Source organism: Patella vulgata, chromosome 8 (genome assembly GCF_932274485.2).
Source record: "Patella vulgata chromosome 8, xgPatVulg1.2, whole genome shotgun sequence".
NCBI lineage: Eukaryota > Metazoa > Mollusca > Gastropoda > Patellidae > Patella > Patella vulgata.
Genome location: NC_065886.2, coordinates 12,439,551 through 12,449,389, shown reverse-complemented (window position 1 = coordinate 12,449,389; position 9,839 = coordinate 12,439,551). Strand labels below are relative to the sequence as shown.

General features: G+C 36.5%; 2 long non-coding RNA genes across 2 annotated transcripts; both read left to right on the top strand.

Annotated features, from left to right (window-relative positions):
• The first annotated feature begins 599 nt into the window (after window positions 1-599).
• On the top strand, window positions 600-2,301 carry LOC130014018 (uncharacterized). The gene is made up of 3 exons (XR_008788999.1): window positions 600-731; window positions 1,634-1,669; window positions 1,963-2,301. It is a non-coding gene; the product is annotated as an uncharacterized LOC130014018 (long non-coding RNA).
• A 553-nt stretch (window positions 2,302-2,854) lies between these two features.
• LOC130014017 (uncharacterized) lies at window positions 2,855-9,379 on the top strand. The gene is made up of 3 exons (XR_008788998.1): window positions 2,855-3,062; window positions 6,585-6,654; window positions 8,349-9,379. It is a non-coding gene; the product is annotated as an uncharacterized LOC130014017 (long non-coding RNA).
• The last annotated feature ends 460 nt before the right edge of the window (window positions 9,380-9,839 follow it).

The window sequence follows — 9,839 nt, the reverse complement described above, 5'->3', positions numbered from 1 at the left end:
AAAGCTACATCTGGCTATTGCAGGTCTTTCTTTAAAGGCCTGAAATGTTTTCTAGACTTAGACATTAATTAACTTATCCAGGCCATAATCAACTCTCGATGGCATACTCCCGATATTAAATAGATTAGAACGGTTCAGTCATATTTTGATTTAATCTAAAAATGGAGGAGCGTGACTTAGATTGGAACAACCAGTACGGTGGTTGAAATTATTGCACACGTCTTGTCAAACCTTCAAAGGCTAATATCTTCGCTCGCAATAGAGTAATTGAATGAAATTTTCAAATTATTAATTTTTCATTATCTGTTGTCGAACTATTATAGCAAGAATGGCTAGCTCTTTTTTTTTAAATCTTACATAATGTATCTTTAAGATTAGATAAAGAATACGCTCGGGGAACGAAAGAAGAACCCCGCTGCTTTATTCTACGCACACTTTCGGAGATACTTTGGATATCTAACCCCAACCACCATAAAAAGCCTACTACTTGATTGACCGCGTTCAATAGTCAACGTAAAGAAAACGAAATCTTTGTTCCTGTGAATGTTTAGATATGAATACTCGATATGCATTGACTAGTGTTTAAGAATAAATCATAGCATATCGTAGACAAGAAGTTGTCCTATTTAGAAGTAGGCAGACATTCGAATCGTTTTCACAGGATTTTAATAAAATGGGATACCTGAAGGTAGCAGTCAATACTTTTGTAACTTGTATCATTCTTGTCCAGGGTAAGCCCAATTATTTTAGTTCTAAAGTCTAATAAATTGAAGATATATGCAGTCAATCCAATACGTCTTTGTATGTCAGTAATTTATATATAGTATGGGAGCTAGCTGACCGTTGTTCTTAAACCTGCGGACAAAATTGGCAGGCACTATGCCTAACGGAGGCACCACGATGGCCGATGATCAGAATGGGTTTAGGGGCTGTACGCCCCCGTAATCGCGGAAAATGTCGATTTAATTCAGATTAATCTTCGCTACCATATATCCACGTTGCTAAGGCAAACTTTAAAAGTGCTTTTCAGAACAAAACTCCCTTTCAGCTGAGAAAGGAATCAAAGTTGTCCGTCATATTTTAAATAAATCTACGTACTCGGGTCACTAGGGGGTGTTCTGAAGCCAGGAGCCATGTGATTTTTTGTTCTGAAGGTCACTTTTAAAGTTTGCCTTGGCAACTGGAACATATGTAGCGAAGATTAACTTTGTCCACAAAAATTTGAAGTAAATTGACCTTTTCCGCGATTTCGGAGGCGTACAGCCCCTAAACCTAAAAGATGTGCAACTTATGAATTCCCTTTCTGATCATCGGTCATGATGGTGCCTCCGTTAGGCATAGTGTCAGTTTTGTCCGCGTGATTAGGAACAACGGTCAGCAAGCTCCCCTACTAATATTACAGTGTCATTTATTGGAAATCGAATGAGTGTTTTCATTGTCATCTAACAAATTGAGAGATTACATACCGATATGGTGTTATCTCATGCAAGTTTAAATTACAAGTATAAAGTAAATCCGCTAAATTACGTATGTCATGGGCTATATCTAAACGAATATGATCTGCAATGCAAGTCGTTCATTTGAAAATGTCTATAATGTCAATTTACCTGACTGGGTTATGGAATATTTATAGGAATGGCTGATCAGTGTACCACAGGTCCAAATATTGGTAAGTTTATATTATACATTTAGTATATGTTACTATACTTCTCTACAGTCTAAAATATTTATCCCATGGCTTAAAATAAAAAAAAACGTTAAAATTTTCTCGCATTGTTAAGAAAAATATTCTGTTAAAACATTTATCCAACTGCTTTTAAACAGAGTTATTTTCTGCTAAAATGTATATTAATGAATATTACATGAATTGTGTGCTATCAAAGTTTAGACAGGTATTTAGATAGAGACTCTAGGGCATTTAATTCAAGATTAGCAAATCAAAATTATTCTTTGTTTTTACAGTATTGCCATGCAGTGATATGACGACACCAACCAGTCATATGTTTATACCTGTTAATGGTAGTATACTTACAGATGGAGACAAGGGTTGTATATGTGACGTCACCATAGTAGAAGTGCCAGTCAACAGTATCACGACTGAAGTCAGTGTTAGGATTATAGACAACAATATAAGGTGTGGATTTCAAGTTACAGCTGGACGTCGTATTATCGAATGCCAAAACCGGTCGTCTTCCTCTAATAACATCAAGTTATACGAGTCTTTTAGTTTAACGTTCACCAGAGATAACACACCTAATCCATCATCTACAGCAGGTTTCTGTTTACAAGTTATAACCCTAAACGTCAGTAAGTATTTTAGTCATATGTGAAATTTATTTTAAAAAATACTGTTAATTATAATAGGGCGTGTATCCCCGTGCTGTCATGTTAGCTTATAACCTCGTTTGTATGGCTAAGTTTAAATGACATGTTTTGCTTCTCTCCACGTATTTTGTGTTTTTCCGTCCGTCGGATTGTCAAATTCGTAGAGAAAAATTCGCTGGGTCATGAAGGGGATGAAATGCAGAATATGTCGACTGCCAACCGTTGAATTATAGCCTGTTTACGTGTCATCGAAATGCTTTATTCTTTAAGACTTGAAGGAACTTCAGTGTATACGGGTTGGAATTTAGTAACATATTCTTGTTAACTGATTTTAGAGTCAGCAGTGACGTATTTGCTATCTGTGTAACAACTCAACGTCTATGTTTTAAATAAATATAACTTGAGATCAATATTAATATAATAAGATATCATTTTCGTTTCGTTCTCTTTCTGAATTTGAAATTGCATGTTCTGTTCAGTGATTACTGCCTTGGCAATATCAAGATTTAAAACGAAAGTTCTGAATACAACACCGTTGCAGCATACCATGACGACAGGTGCGTCTTCCTCAGAGGCAACAAAATCAGTGTCGGATAGTTTGATGACAAATCCGTCTAACACAGAAACACCACAATCAAGGACATTCAAAGTTAAAGCCATGTCAATAACAACTGGTAATACCTCAACGGCATCGACAGCATATGTCAAGAATCGGGCAACAGTTGACCAGTTACCAGGTAATATACGACCTAATATTGTGAACTGCCAAAGCTTACCAAATTATAATGAAATGTATAGTATTATCAATATTACAAAATATAGCAGCCATGATGTGTGACGTACATCAGTCATAGATAATATCTTAACAGCACGTGAGCGGTGAAAAGTATGAGAATGCCGTTCAATGTAGTGTACAATTTGACAACGACTTGATATTAAAACCAATGTGCATGATAATTTAGGAACTAACTTTGACATCACGTTGTGGGATCAATTAACACCGGAATACTCTGTCTTGTTGTAACTTAAGTTTATATATCAAATATGACAAACTATAAAGGTTAAATACATGAAACTACAACATCTAGGATAGTACACTAGGAGTTACAATATCTACGGTTTGAGTATAATATCCTTAATAACAGCTGAAACGTGGCAAGAGCCAAACGCTTGGTGATAGTTCTACATGTGATGTTCTCGCCTGTGGTTTAATTTTATTTCAATAGTTCGCTTGCGCGTAAGTGCTTTTAGCAATGGGAGGAAACCGGAGGGCCCGGAGAAAAAACACGAGATTTGACAGGCGACCCTACTCCTTGTCACGTACAAGCGGGGAATCGAAGCCAAGGGCCTGTTTCACGAAATTTTAACTAAAGTTAAAATCTAAATTTTAGAAGATACTTCAATTTTGATTGGCTAAGCACTAAAATCAATCTAATATTATCCAATCAAATTACTAAAATTTGGATTTTATCTTAGTTAAAATTTCGTGAAACAAGCCACTGGCCATTTTACTCAATGAGAGACCTAAGGATGTAACGCGCACGTGTTAACCATTTGGCCACTCAACACCCATCTCCCATTTTAAATCAGTAAATCCCCCTAAAACATTTTCTGTTGTATTCATATGACCTTTGACCCAGTGATAAATTTCACAATTTATTACGGCAGCATTATGATATACTGCTATATACACACAATCACTGTAGTCTAGTATTGTTGACAGTAACTCTATTTAATGGTTAATGGTTAGTCGTTCGGATGGGACGAAAGACCGCAGCCACGTGTACACTATGGCGTACACGTAAATAAAATGAAATAGGGTTTAAAGTCCTATGTTCTGCTCCGGATGGGCTAGTAAAGACAGGCATACGCCATACAGTGTGCTATGAGGGAAATTTTGCCCGGACGGCTTAGCTGCGGCCTTCCCTTATATCGAATTCCAACTGCCAAGGGATCTTTTACGATCTTTTACATGCTGTTTTCTTAATATTCACATTGCATATACTATCAATCAACTAAAACGATTTGCGTCAGCATACTGTAATATTATTCATATCTAATATTCTATGAAAGAGTATATTCACATTTCAACACTGCATTGTGTAATAATACACGATAACAATACCATAAAATAAACTCTAGTATTTGTAAGCCTCTAACACATAATGGATATATACTGTCCCTGATAAAGGGGTTGGTGTGTCATGCATGTTGCGTTGTATTGTTATGTAGACTGTTATTTAAGGAGGGCAGACTAGACCCACCCCTTCCCCTCCCCCGACATCGATCCGCCACTATATATAGATCCAGACAAGGACGGACATTACTAGTAACAATACTTGGGCGATTAAAGAGAGAAATATATCGCAAAATGGGGGATGGGGGTATGATAAACTCTGACCCTTTGATCAATTTGTTAGCAAACCAAAAATGCTGCTTTCATATATCACGATATAATAGTATATATTTTGGATCTTTCGGTGCCGAATATTATAAAGTGTTCTTAACTAACTGAACTCGATCGAAATATCTATCAAAATAACTAATTTTAATCCAAACACCAGATATATTGTCTAAAATTCCAGTTCGCAAACGTGGTGTTTCTACGAAATTAGTTCCCGTGGCGTTATCATCAGTAACAGTTAGCTTTAAAACTAAAGCTAAAAGAATTAAGGCGGACATTAGGGTTGAAAATCACTGATTTGATCTGCGATATATTTATATTCATCACGATGAAACCCCAAAATGTCTTTCACAACACAAGTCGTAGTACATACAAATAACGCGCTGTGATAGAATACATAACTCTTATTTATTAAAAAGATATTTTAATACTGGATAACATATTTACATGTACAACGTCATTGTGGTTAGATCTCGAGACATCTATGTAGCCTGTTCCCTCAGGTCTGCCAAGACCCCCTTCTCCCGGGGTCCAAGGGCAGACCGCCTTGCCCCAGGTCCGAGCCGAGTTCTCTCTAGGTCTCTCTCTGCGCCTCTTCTGTACTTCCCCCTGCCTGCTTGTTTGTTGTTGTTGTTAGTTAGTTGTATTTTACGTCTGCTTCCACCGAGGTGATATCTAAACTAGGCTTTTTTATATCGGCTAGGGCACGCAATAGTTAATACCATTAGTAATCAGAACAATGAAAAGTAATTATTAAGATTCCCACATCTTAGCTCAAGACAAAATGTGTCAATACGTGTTAAGCCTAAATCTTATATCATATAGACACTCCGAGTACACACGTTTGTACAATCCATTAAATCTTACATAATACTATGTCAACTCCCCACACCTGATATAGATTAAAACTTACAATTAATCTGTCACTTAATATATGTCCAAAATGAGTTACAAATAAAATATGAATTCAGAATACTATATTGAAATTTAGATCCCAAATGATATTGTATTACAGCGCACCATCAACGCACTTTTATATCACTATGGACTAAAGTCACATCGCAAAATGTCCAATCCACGACCAGTTCAGCACAACAATCACAGATTAAACTCGCAAATATCCGCTTAATTAAAGTTCACTTCGCGTTATCGCGTAATCCTTTCTCTTCTAACTGTTCTATGGACTGTGGATAAGATTCGTCTACCAGCCAATACAAAGATTGTAGCGTTGTCCTGAACACTGTTAATTTACGATTCCCATCAAAGTCTTGCCCTCATCTGGGTATGAGACGGTAAAGGCGTTCACTTCCACTAGCCTCTTATGTTCTGTGTATGGACTCTTTTTATCACAAAGGGGTCATAAGGGTGGGGGTGATACACCAATAGCTCTAGGCCTTGCATTAGAATTCAAGGTGGAGCATTCGTTCCGGGACTCACCATCAACAAACGCACCACTCGCTTCCATCAAAAGAATTGTCAATCTCACAAACAGTGATGGTATTAACTGTGACTGCTTTGGACAACAATTTATCTGGTAATCGTGCGTACAGATATGCAAATTAATTTGTTTAATTACCAGAAAAATCAATTCCCAGGATACAAAAACATTTTAGGGGAGTTTTCTAATTTTCCAGAAACGAATCCCGGATGCGACATACCTATTCTTAAAAATGCTGAGGTACAATAATTTGTTAGTTAACTCATCAAACGAGAAGGGATATTGCAGGTTCCAAGAGACTGCTAGACAGAAAGGCAGATTTTCAATTTTTTTCTAGTTTGGACAATTATATGATTTCTTAAACAAATTCAATACATTAAAGGACACGCACCTTTTCCCGATAATTTTTATTTCTAGTTACAGGGTTAGCAGTTGGAGTAACGATTGGTTTTCTTTTGTTGATCGTGGTTATAATAATACTGATATGGTACGTATATGATATTCAAAATATAACGATATTATGGCAAGATATTGTGAGAGATAGCAAACGCTGTACAGATTTCCTGGATTCTGAAAATATTATTTTCGTTAAAAGCGATATGTCAGCGAACTGAATCCAAACATGTCTGGTTTGTATTGTTAGGTGGGTTGTTATAAGAAACTATTTATTGCATTCTTATAATTTTGTCCAAAAATGCCAACCCCAATCTCACTACAATACATATATGCATTTCGTTTCGATTGTTAATATGTTGTTGTTTTTTTTAAATTGTTTGATGGGTTGTTATAACAAACTATTTATTCCATATTTGTGTCAAAAAAGGCAACAACCTCAATCTGATTAAAATACTATACCCTGTTTCATCAATGGTATAATCAAATTATCTGCCCTTGATCGTAGTTTGAATCTACAAACCAATAACAAAAAATAGATTACAAACCAGTCTTAGTGTCATTGCTTACGTTCGAATCCCCGGTTGTGCGTGACAAGGAGTAGGGTCGCCTGTCTAACCTCGTGGGTTTTCTCACGAATAATTTGTAACAAGGGTCTTCGAAGGAATTATTAGTGAGCAGAAATTCGCCCATGTACCTGTTATCACCCGTCACTTCAGCCAGTTTTATAGAGGGATAACTCGTGTTTTCCTTTTGCGTTCGTCACTTCCTATTGTTGAAACATTGATTACTCATCTATCGTAGCAATGATCTCTGTGAAAAAATAATATTTGGAACGTGTTTACCAGTTCTATCACATATATGATAATGACTGGCACCAATATTGCCCTTTAAACATAGATAACGTAAATAGAATATGCTGAAAATTTCAGTCAAATTGATCCACTCTGAACCGAGATATTGGCTTTTGAATTTTAGGCAAGCCTCGATCATCATTACTAAAGTCGGCACGATGGTAAATTATGGATAATCGAGACTTTGTTTATTATCGTAACTCGATAAGGGTGATAACTTAACTCAACTCAGAGTGGAGTAATTTGACTAAAATTCGCAACATATTCCCATCTCATTTAAGCACCAGAAATTTAATCATTAGTTACATGAGAGATAACATATTTTAATGGTTTAAAATTCTCATTCCGACAGTAACGTTCCAACTTAGACGACGGTGAAAATAGCACTTGACTGTTGATTGGTGGAGCTAACTAAACATGAGGTTGTGGATTTGATCCAGGTTTTTGTCGAGAACGATCTGCGATGTGGAAATGAAATGAAATGAAACGGGGTTTAACGCCCTACTGTTCTACTCCTACCGGGCTAATGAAGACGGGTATAAACCATACAATGTACTATGAGGTTCTCCGGTTTCCTCCCACTGTTAAAGACCCCTACGCGCAAGCGAATTATTAAAATATAATTGAACCACATGTTAGTCCCGAAATGACCTAGTTTTGTCGAGTGGACGTTAAACCCATCTCTCTCTCTCTCTCTCTCTCTCTCTCTCTGAGATGATTAGAGTTACTTTCCTTCTCCAATTTCCTTTGTATTTAACGATTTTTTTGATTGGTCGATAAAGGACGGATAATTTGAATACGTGTCTCCCCCATAGATGAAAGCTGGGATTAGTGGAGTGGAACGGAATGAGACCACTGGTGATACCGAGGATGTAGCAGTGAATAAAAAAACATTTTATTCTTTTCATGACGAAACGCAATAATTGTTTTTCAGTATAATACGGAGCATCAAAAAGAAACTCGCAGATCACGTATCTAGATGTACATGTCACAGATCTGACGTCAATCAACCTAGGAATATCATGTATTATGATATCATGACAACAAGAGAAGATAACCACCGGTATGAACTGTCACCCTTTAGGGATTCGAATTCTAATCACGTGACTGTAACGGCCGATGGAACCCAATCTACATATGATACCATGGAAAACAGATCTCCTGAGAACAGTTATCAAACATTAGCACCATCTGTCAACAATGGTGTTTACGTAAATCAACAAGTTTTATAGCATTTTAATATTCTTTGCATAAACATAATATGACACAGTAAATGATAGTTTGTATTAATATAATAATGTGCAGTAAGTAACCGAGAAAGTAATGGCTAGTTATCTCAAGACAATTTTGTAAAATATAATATTCGTAAATGAAGTGTGTATTGGCTCAACGTTTTAAAGTGGTATGCCCACAATTAATGCATGAGAACCAAACAAGATATATCAAAGATAAGATAAGACAAATTCAAGACATACTTGATTATACGGATAATTATAAAGCAGAGGGAAATGTAATTTGTATTGATTTCTTGAACGCATGATCATTTGTGCGGGCGTCACACCGTCCCGAAATGGCATTTTGAACTTCTCGCGAGGATGGCCCCGAACTTGTCAACAGCCAATTAACAGCCGAAGCTTATACGATGTCCGCACATGGTCACGCGATAACACCCAAACCACATACGAAGCCAAAACGAAGTAGCCTATACCCGTAGGACACATGAAAGCGACACGACGTCCTATTGAGAGTATACGATGCGTTCGAACTAGGCCACGAAGGCGTCACGTGACGTATGGTTTATTTCATTGCGACGTTTGTCAAATATAACACCGTAATTAATTTAGCAACATAGTAACTGCTGTAATGAATTCTATATATAGTGTTGTATCTGTGCACTTTCAGTATGTATTCCCACTGAACTTTATTGTACAAATGGTTATTATTAATAAAGATTTCTAAAAAAAATAAGAAGACATTTTCTTCTTTCAATATGTCCACTTCTATAAGCCTACTGCATTCTGATTGGTCGATCTCCATAGAGCTCCATAATAAGTCTCTAGTCTTTATAAAAAGTTATTATTCACTGTAATATATCCTTCCTGCAAAAAAACAATTCACATATAAAATAATTTAAGAATGGAAAGGAAGCCCATACGATCCAACAAGAATTTATTTTACTTGGATTGTATAATATATTGAGAAAGAAACAATTTGAATGTGTTCAACATGACCATTATATCCATGGAAAATATCTAACATCTCCCACCAACACCCTATCCTGTATTAAGTACCAACGAGAGAGGTTTAATCTGTCACAGTCAATATCTATGTCTAATTCAGAGGAGCACCTTTTTTGAACCCAGATAACTTGAAGAACGTAGCTAGACTGCCTAGACATATTCCACAAGTCATGTCAAACGGTGAA